The 7,985-nt window shown below is 34.6% G+C and overlaps 1 long non-coding RNA gene across 1 annotated transcript; it reads right to left on the reverse strand.

Moving 5' to 3' along the window:
* Nucleotides 1-1,907: 1,907 nt before the first annotated feature.
* Nucleotides 1,908-2,755, reverse strand: LOC149164914 (uncharacterized). The gene is made up of 3 exons (XR_016260291.1): nucleotides 2,513-2,755; nucleotides 2,352-2,413; nucleotides 1,908-2,262 (listed from the first exon to the last, which is right to left on the reverse strand). It is a non-coding gene; the product is annotated as an uncharacterized LOC149164914 (long non-coding RNA).
* Between the last annotated feature and the right edge of the window lie 5,230 nt (nucleotides 2,756-7,985).

Below are 7,985 nucleotides of genomic sequence, written 5' to 3' on the forward strand. Positions count from 1 at the left end.
AGAAGAGCACCTTGCAATGGATGGGATGTGCTAAGCTAGCACCCTGATTTTGCAGTCCGGTCCAAATTTTATCTCCAATCAGACCAGTAGCTTACCAACTGGCCTTACCAACCACATTCATGTGCACAATTTATTTCATGTTTCTTTACTTAAGAAATACATTTATGATCCTAAATACATTATCAATTGGCAAGACATTCATGTAAATATATTTAAGTTAATTTCTCTTATTAATGGTTAATTAAACAAGCTAAATGATTACTGGTATTGTTTTGTTGATATGTGTAGGTCGAATCAGAAGGTAATTTCCTGGTCGAACCTTAGGGTATACTCAATCGGTGAGAAGTAACACTACGGAAATGGGTTATCACCTAGCTTAATGTGCAATGGCGGCATTATGGGCCAGAACAGGCCACCTGGGAGGATGAGCAAGTTATGAAGGAAACCATTTCGAGATTGTTTTTAGAGGAAAAACATTGGGACGATGTTACATCTTCGCGGGGGAAGATATGATATTCCCAGATCATGTGAATATTTTATTTTTACTACAGATAAAACAAACTATTTATTTATTTTTATAGAAATTACTGTTCTAGAATTTAATTATTTTGTAATAAAATGACAGTTATCGTTAAATGTTTTTTTTTACTTATGAATCAATTTGAGAAATAGTTACCTGTTCCAACTGATTTCTTCGGGATTTATTCAAGAAGATGAAGAGGATAAGGGTCTCTAAGATCAGGAGGAAAAAGTTGTTCTGAAGGGTCAAGAAAAATTGATACGGCTATGTTTGGTTAGGAGCAGATAATGATTAGACTGGAAGTTATGATAGAATAGGTTCCTCAACGCAGGAACAGCTTGGGGGGAGACTGTTTAGAATAATAGACTCAAGACTGGGAGGAAAAGAAACCAGAACCAAGAATCCTGGTTGTGGACTAATATAGAAGAAAATATGGAAACAATGGTTCAGATAAGTGGAATAAATCTCTTTCTTTTACTAGATATTATCCTAAATGCTGATATATATATATATATATATATATATTTAGATAGATAGATATATATCTAGGTCTTATTCCTGTGTATAGTTATGATTTGCTTACTAAATAAGCATACAATTGTATAGATATGAATTGTGTAGACAATTCTATGAGTTATTGCCAAGCGAAATTTATATAAACATTACAACACAAATAAGTAAATCTTCAGCATGATTACAGACCTAGACTATAGTCAGTATACTTCTATTCTTTTCTAGATAAACTGAAACAAGATTGAAACAATGTTAAGTATCGATAGGAAAAGAATAGAAAAATACCGTCTAAACAATTACCAACCTCAAGTACAGAGATAACTAAACACAAAAATGTATAGTGAAGAAGGAAAAAAACCGCAAAACTAAAAGGTGGCCAAGCAACAAAATAAGCCCTAATACTATCTCATATAACATATAAATGTAAACCGAAATTAGAAAGGGCAAGCCAGGTTAAGTGCTGCCAAAAACCCGAGTGATTCTCTGGAATACTCGATACCGGTTCTTCTTAACACTCTTAAACACATACACAACGAGATTTTTAACTACGCAATAGACTTTATACATTGCAGATTTATTTTGTTATAAACAAGTGATAAAAAAAAAATACAACGAATTCAAGAACCCAAGGGAATTCTGGATAGAAGACTGAGAAATCCTTTGTCTTCAGAAACCAACCCTTTGCAAAATGTATAAATGAAAATAGGAACTGGCATTAGCAATATGAAGTAATGTACATGGCGGAAAATTCTAAATAACATCAACCCACGAAGAGGTACAATGGAGGACGCTACCTCCCATAGCAGTATAATAATAAAATGAGAGAAGTTAAATAGAATGACAAATTTCATTAAATAGGAATGTATATAATGATATCAAGCTAAGCAGGAGGCCTGGGTTCGAAAGCCAAAACCCTCGCGAGAATCCTTCAAGATAAAACGCCATTACAAGTCGAAATAACCCTCTATTTTCAAACGAGACTAATCAAAAATCCAATGGCCACAAAAGCTCTTTAAAATTATAGACCCAAATGCCGAGAATGTCAAAACAATTCTGAAACAATCATGATAATCAGCTTCTTTTAGAAAAAACAAAAGGTGTTTCACCCCATACATTCTTTAATCTAAGTAAGGACCCTTTAGGTTATTATACCCATAGACTGCCGCAAACCAGAATCCAAGTGAGTGCTCCATCTGGCCTTTACCATGGCTCTTCAAGACCCTACCACTCTAATAACAGACAGGCATTAGAATCCTTAAATTTTGTAAAAACCGACAAAGCAACAATAATGGAGGTAAACGATTCGAATGGTATTTACCTGGACTAGGCCGCACTGAGGAGACCTTCCATAGTTGATGGCAGGCACATGAAACCCACACCCTGATAAAACAAGAACCAAAATGTTAAATTGTTGTATACAAGATGGAGATTAAGCTTAGGGATTATGTATCCAAACTTAGATAAGGAAATACAAATTACCTGTGTAAAGAATTCAAGCCCCGCAGCAAGCGTAGGAACCCTAGCTCATGTATAAGAGAAGAGAAGGAGGGTATCCTCCACAACAAACACAGGTGTCACAACTTGCAAGAAAGAAATGAGACAAAAACCCTATCCAGAGGCTTAGAACCTGAGTATTCACCTCAATCGTTCGATGCCAGATCTGCACCAAGGCCATTGATTCTGGAGCGAATGCCGTGTTACAGTCAGGGCAATACCATATTAAAAGCACCAGCAAGGGAGCACTAGCACCAAGGCCAAGTTACTCGCAGCCATTTAATGTGACATGGATGGACAAGGATAGATAAGCGAATGCAGATAGAGATTAAACAATTCACCCAAGTGTAATATGCAAAGTAGTATAAGGTTCATTACTCAAATCATATGTGGTAGGACAAATGTTACTTTGTAAAAATCAACAGAGTACTATAATAACACATGTATTGGCATGACAGTGACCTTCTCGTTACTCAAATCATATGTGGTAGGACAAATGTTACTTTGTAAAAATCAACAGAGTACTATAATAACACATGTATTGGCATGACAGTGACCTTCTCGGGTTGTAATCCAAAACTAATGATCATTTTCAAAAGTTTTTGTAATATGAATATTCACACTGTAATTTATATAAAGTCAAAATAATGAGTATCAAGTGTTACGTTGTCATTGTCAAGATTAACCATATAATATTATGGGATGTGGTAAATATAAATTTTTTATGCACTTTTACCAGTTAGTAGATGTGTGACAGTTGACCTCTTTCGTCCAGTGAGGGACTGAATGACAACATGAAATTATGAGGCACTTGTTGTGATTGAGCGAGGGTTTGAGATTTGGACTACTCTCACCGGTCGAGAGGTGGATCTTTTAAAATTGTGGGATCCTGTCATTGAATTTATCCCTGTAGAAGCCTGCTCCGCCATATTTTTGTGACAGTCCTCAATTGCCAAAAGAGTTTTTCACAATTCTGGATAGGTTATGTCACAGAGTCTATTTCAATATAATATATGCGATTGGTTTCTACCTCCCTATTGAGTTTTGTTCCCCTCCTTGTTTCCCTCTTTTTAGTGTTTTCCTTTCATCATATATATAGTTTTTTTGTTAAAACATTATATTAGGTATCTGAAATTTTGGTGTTTGAAATCCATTTGCAGAAATCCATTCACAGTAATCCCACCTGTATTCTACTTCACTCTCTTTTAATTGGGTGCCTCCACCTTTCATGCCTTGTCAAAGGAACTAGAGTCAACATGGCTCGAAAGATAGTGCCCACCTGTGGTTACCTGGACCCAATGATGCCTTCCTTTTCCACTCTCATGTTCGTCTGATAATTCCTAACGAATCAAGCTAAATTTTTCGATGCAAAGGTGGTGGATTTTATTTCCTATTGGGTGTTATACTCATGGCTGAAAAAGCCAATACTTAGGCACTATTGAAATATTCTAGCATATTATGAAATTGGGAAAAGTCCTACTTGAGGATAGGGAAATTTTCCTTCAAATTGATGATATCCATGGAGATGACAACTACATGGCCCTGGAAAATCATGCTAGCTAGCATTGAGGCCATCTTGGTAGGTCCGAAAGGAATTTTTTAAAGCTAGTATCTGGAGATGGGTAATTTTTTTATGTTATTTTAAAAAAAAATATTAGGGAATTTAGACATCTTTGTATGTCGAAAAGGAAATTTTTAGAAGGGAATTTAGACATCCTTGTATTTCGGAAAGGAAATTTTTAGAAGCTCATATCTATAGATGGGTAATTTTTTGTGTTATTTAAAAAAAAGTATTAGCTAGTTATCAATTTTTCTAAAAGTGATTTACCCAAATTTTATAATGAAAAAACATTTTACTTTAAAAATTATCAAAATTTTAAAGAGACTATAGAAAATCATTAGAATTTTGAATATTTATACAAAAATATCACCAAACATTATATTTTTCATATTATGGATAGTAAGATTCACAATGTATTTTAAACTTATGATAAATTTCTTTAGCCAGTTATCATTTTTTCTAAAAGTGATTTACCCAAATTTTATAAGAAAAAAATATTATACTTCAAAATTCATCAAAATTTGAAGGAGACTTTATAGAATCATTAGAATTTTGAATATTTATACAAAAATATCACCAATTTTTTTTTTATTTTGCATGTTACGGATAGAAGGATTCACAATGTTTTGTGATAAATTTCCAGCCTTAAAATTTCCACAAGCTCATTTTATAGTAAAAAAATATTTTACTTAAAAATCATCAAAAATTCAAAGAGACTATATAAAATCATTAGAATTTTGAATATTTATACAAAGATGTCACCAAGCATTTCATGCTTGCATATTACAGATAATAAGATTCAAAATGTTTTTTAAACTTCAAATAAATTTTCATCCTTAGAATTTTCCTTGCATGTGGGAACAACACAACCTCTTGGAACTTTAATTGATCCGATAACATGTCCAATTCAATTGTTAACATCCTCTTGATTTTATTTTATGGCTATGGTTTGAGTGGTTATCTCACTCTAGTGTTCTAACTATTTCTAAATTTTGCATATGTTAGGAGCACCTTAAACAACTCTGTAAATAGTGCTATTAATTAATTTTATTTTTTTATTAGCAATAGTATCGAGAATTTTTTAAGTAGATGGTTGAAGTTCATTGTATTTTAGACTAACTCTCTTCGCTTTTGCTGCCACACTGGTTTCCGTAAGGGTAAACTACAACTAAAACCAATTTTAAGTTGATATTGTAACTTAAATTATACATTAATGAAAATTTTTGCGTTGTCTATAAATGAGACATTTAAAATAATTTTCTCATTTATTTTCTGATCTAATTTGTTTATAATCCCACAAGGATTCATTGATATCCCAAGTTTGACAAGTGAGCTCTTCACAATCAAATTTCCCTAGGGCTTTTTTATGGTGTTGAACCTATATATGCAGTCAAAAACCCAATTTAAACAACACAAATCAAGATTTTCCCACAATTTTGTTGAATGCTAGCAAGGAATCTGCTGAAAACTCTAAAACGTCTCACATATAGACAACCCCATTTGTTTTTATGATTTTTTCCCTTAAAATATTAGATATTTTATGAATTTGATAAAATATTTAGTGTCTCAAAACTTGGTATCATATTGCCTACCTATAAAATTATATACAAAGCTTTCAAAAGGCAACCGACGTTAAGCAGGATATCATTGTTAGGGATGTTCGAGAAAACTTGAATTGGTCAAGTTACTGGTGTTTTTATGGCTCCAATTTTATAGCCACCCATTATTTTTCCCATGGTATTCGTCTCCAACATAGCCTATTTAAAGGCTAGAAAATTCCATGATTATTTTTCTTGTTGGTGAGTGAGATCAAACAATAGTGTATTTAGACACCACCACTTCTATTGATGCTATGACTACGTCAAGTTACCTTTTGTTTTTTGCTCCATCTCTGCGAGCACCCATGGGTTTTCCCGTGGTATTCATATTCGATTTAGCCTATTTATAGGATGGAAAAATCAATGTGAATTGCTCTTAGTGGCCACTAGAAACAAGCAATGGTTTCTTTAGGCCCCATCATATTTTTCGGTACTCTGTGATTCTAACAACTAGTATAAGAGCCGCAATGGTAAGTTTCAGAGCATAGTGAATATAAGAACCAAAGTGGTAAATATTAAAGCTTGGTGAATATTAAAGTGGAAGAGATTTTCTGGTAGAAATAGCTGGAGCATAAAAAAACAAGAAAAAGGAGAAGGAAAAAAAGGCATTGGTAATGTAAAAGGATGTGAACAAAGTGTTTGATGAAATTATTTAATGAGATGATAGTTTCATTAGTGAGATGAAATCATAGGTATGATCTCTGCTGCTGAGAGATCGCGTGGGCCAGGTGGCGTTGAAAAGTCAGGATCAAGCAAGATATAGTGAATGAGAGAGGTGGTATGGACAAGTGAAAGGAAAGAATGGAGATGGAGTCGAGAGTATTGAAGTGTCGTGAAAGAGCATGTGTGTAATTAGTGGACACCTTAAGGGTGTTTTTCTTAGGTAGGGATTTCCTTCGGAAGTTGTAATAACTATATTTAGGGAGACTTATAGTGGAGGAGCATGCATAGTTGTAAGGCCCTAAGAGATTTCTCTGGAATACATGGAGTGCAAGTGGCACATGGAGTCAAGTTGTGGCATGGACCACTTGGAGAGGTACTAGGGTGGTAGGTGTATTGGTATCGTGGCTTCAGGTGGAAAATGTGAAAATTCATATGAGATGGTTGATGAATGAGACAAGGTCAATCTCCCAAAGTCAAGTTTATGGGGGGTATTGTTAGGGTTGATTAGGTAAACTTGACTCGGTCAAGTTACCCATGGGTTTGGGCACCAGATTTATGGGAACCCACAATTCTTGCCATAGTATTCACCTCTAATGTAGGATTTATAAATATTAGAAAGAACAATGTTTATTGGTCTCATTGGCCACTGGGAACAAAAAATTGTGTCTTTAAACACCATCATCTCTCTTGGTGCTCTATGATCCCAACAATGGATGAATTTTTAGAGATCACCTAGGGTTGTCCCTTTATCTCTTCTCTAAATACATGGGGCTTAATAGCAATAATGGAAAAAAAATTAAGCTCTTGAAAAATTTTTAAATATAACAATTGCTCAAGGGTATTCTAGACTCATTGTTGAAGGAGACAAAACATATAACCTCAATCATGACTAAAATTGTCAATGGCTCTCGTTTATCAAAATTATCCTAATGCTAGTGACCATAAGGCATTCTACAATTGAAAACCCATCATCTCCAATTCATTCCTATTGGCATACCTTCTCATATTTGTCGAATAGGAAATAAAAGTGTAGATAAGCTAGCCAATAGTGGTTTATATGATCACATGCAATTGCTGTTCTCCACATGGAAGTCAATCCCTGAATCCCCTCCCAAGCTACAATCCGAGCTCCTAATGCAACAATATATTCATCCCTCATATGTGGTCACCAAGTAAGAAAAAAAGGTGGGGTGAGGGGGGGTTGTAGGGGGTTAGCATGGTGCCACTTCCCTGCTAGGCCATGCACCAATGGGATATGGAAACACCCTACCATAGGATTTCATTCAAGTCATGCACATTATGTAGATGGCCACTAGAAATCTCCACTCGATGTGCTTGCACCACATTTAATGTTTACCCCAGTTATTTATACGAAGGGAATTTGACATGATTTGTAGTGGTTTCATACTAGTGATAGTAAAAATATCATAGATTTGGATGGAAGGCACACTATTATTAATGATATGGAATTCAATGATGAGTGGTCAATGGTCATCCACTTGAGACTTATCATGCCAGGTAGGAGTACTTTTAGAAAAGACTAGTATTGAGCACAACAAGATTGGGCTTATTCTGCAATTTGACTCTAACCCTCACTTTCACACTTGTCATTCCTCTCGACCATATATAGCTTATA

The sequence above is a fragment of the Pinus tabuliformis genome, chromosome 5_1, assembly GCF_031772625.1.
Source record: "Pinus tabuliformis cultivar Carrire ecotype Pingquan chromosome 5_1, CPIR1, whole genome shotgun sequence".
Taxonomy (NCBI): Eukaryota; Viridiplantae; Streptophyta; class Pinopsida; order Pinales; family Pinaceae; genus Pinus; species Pinus tabuliformis.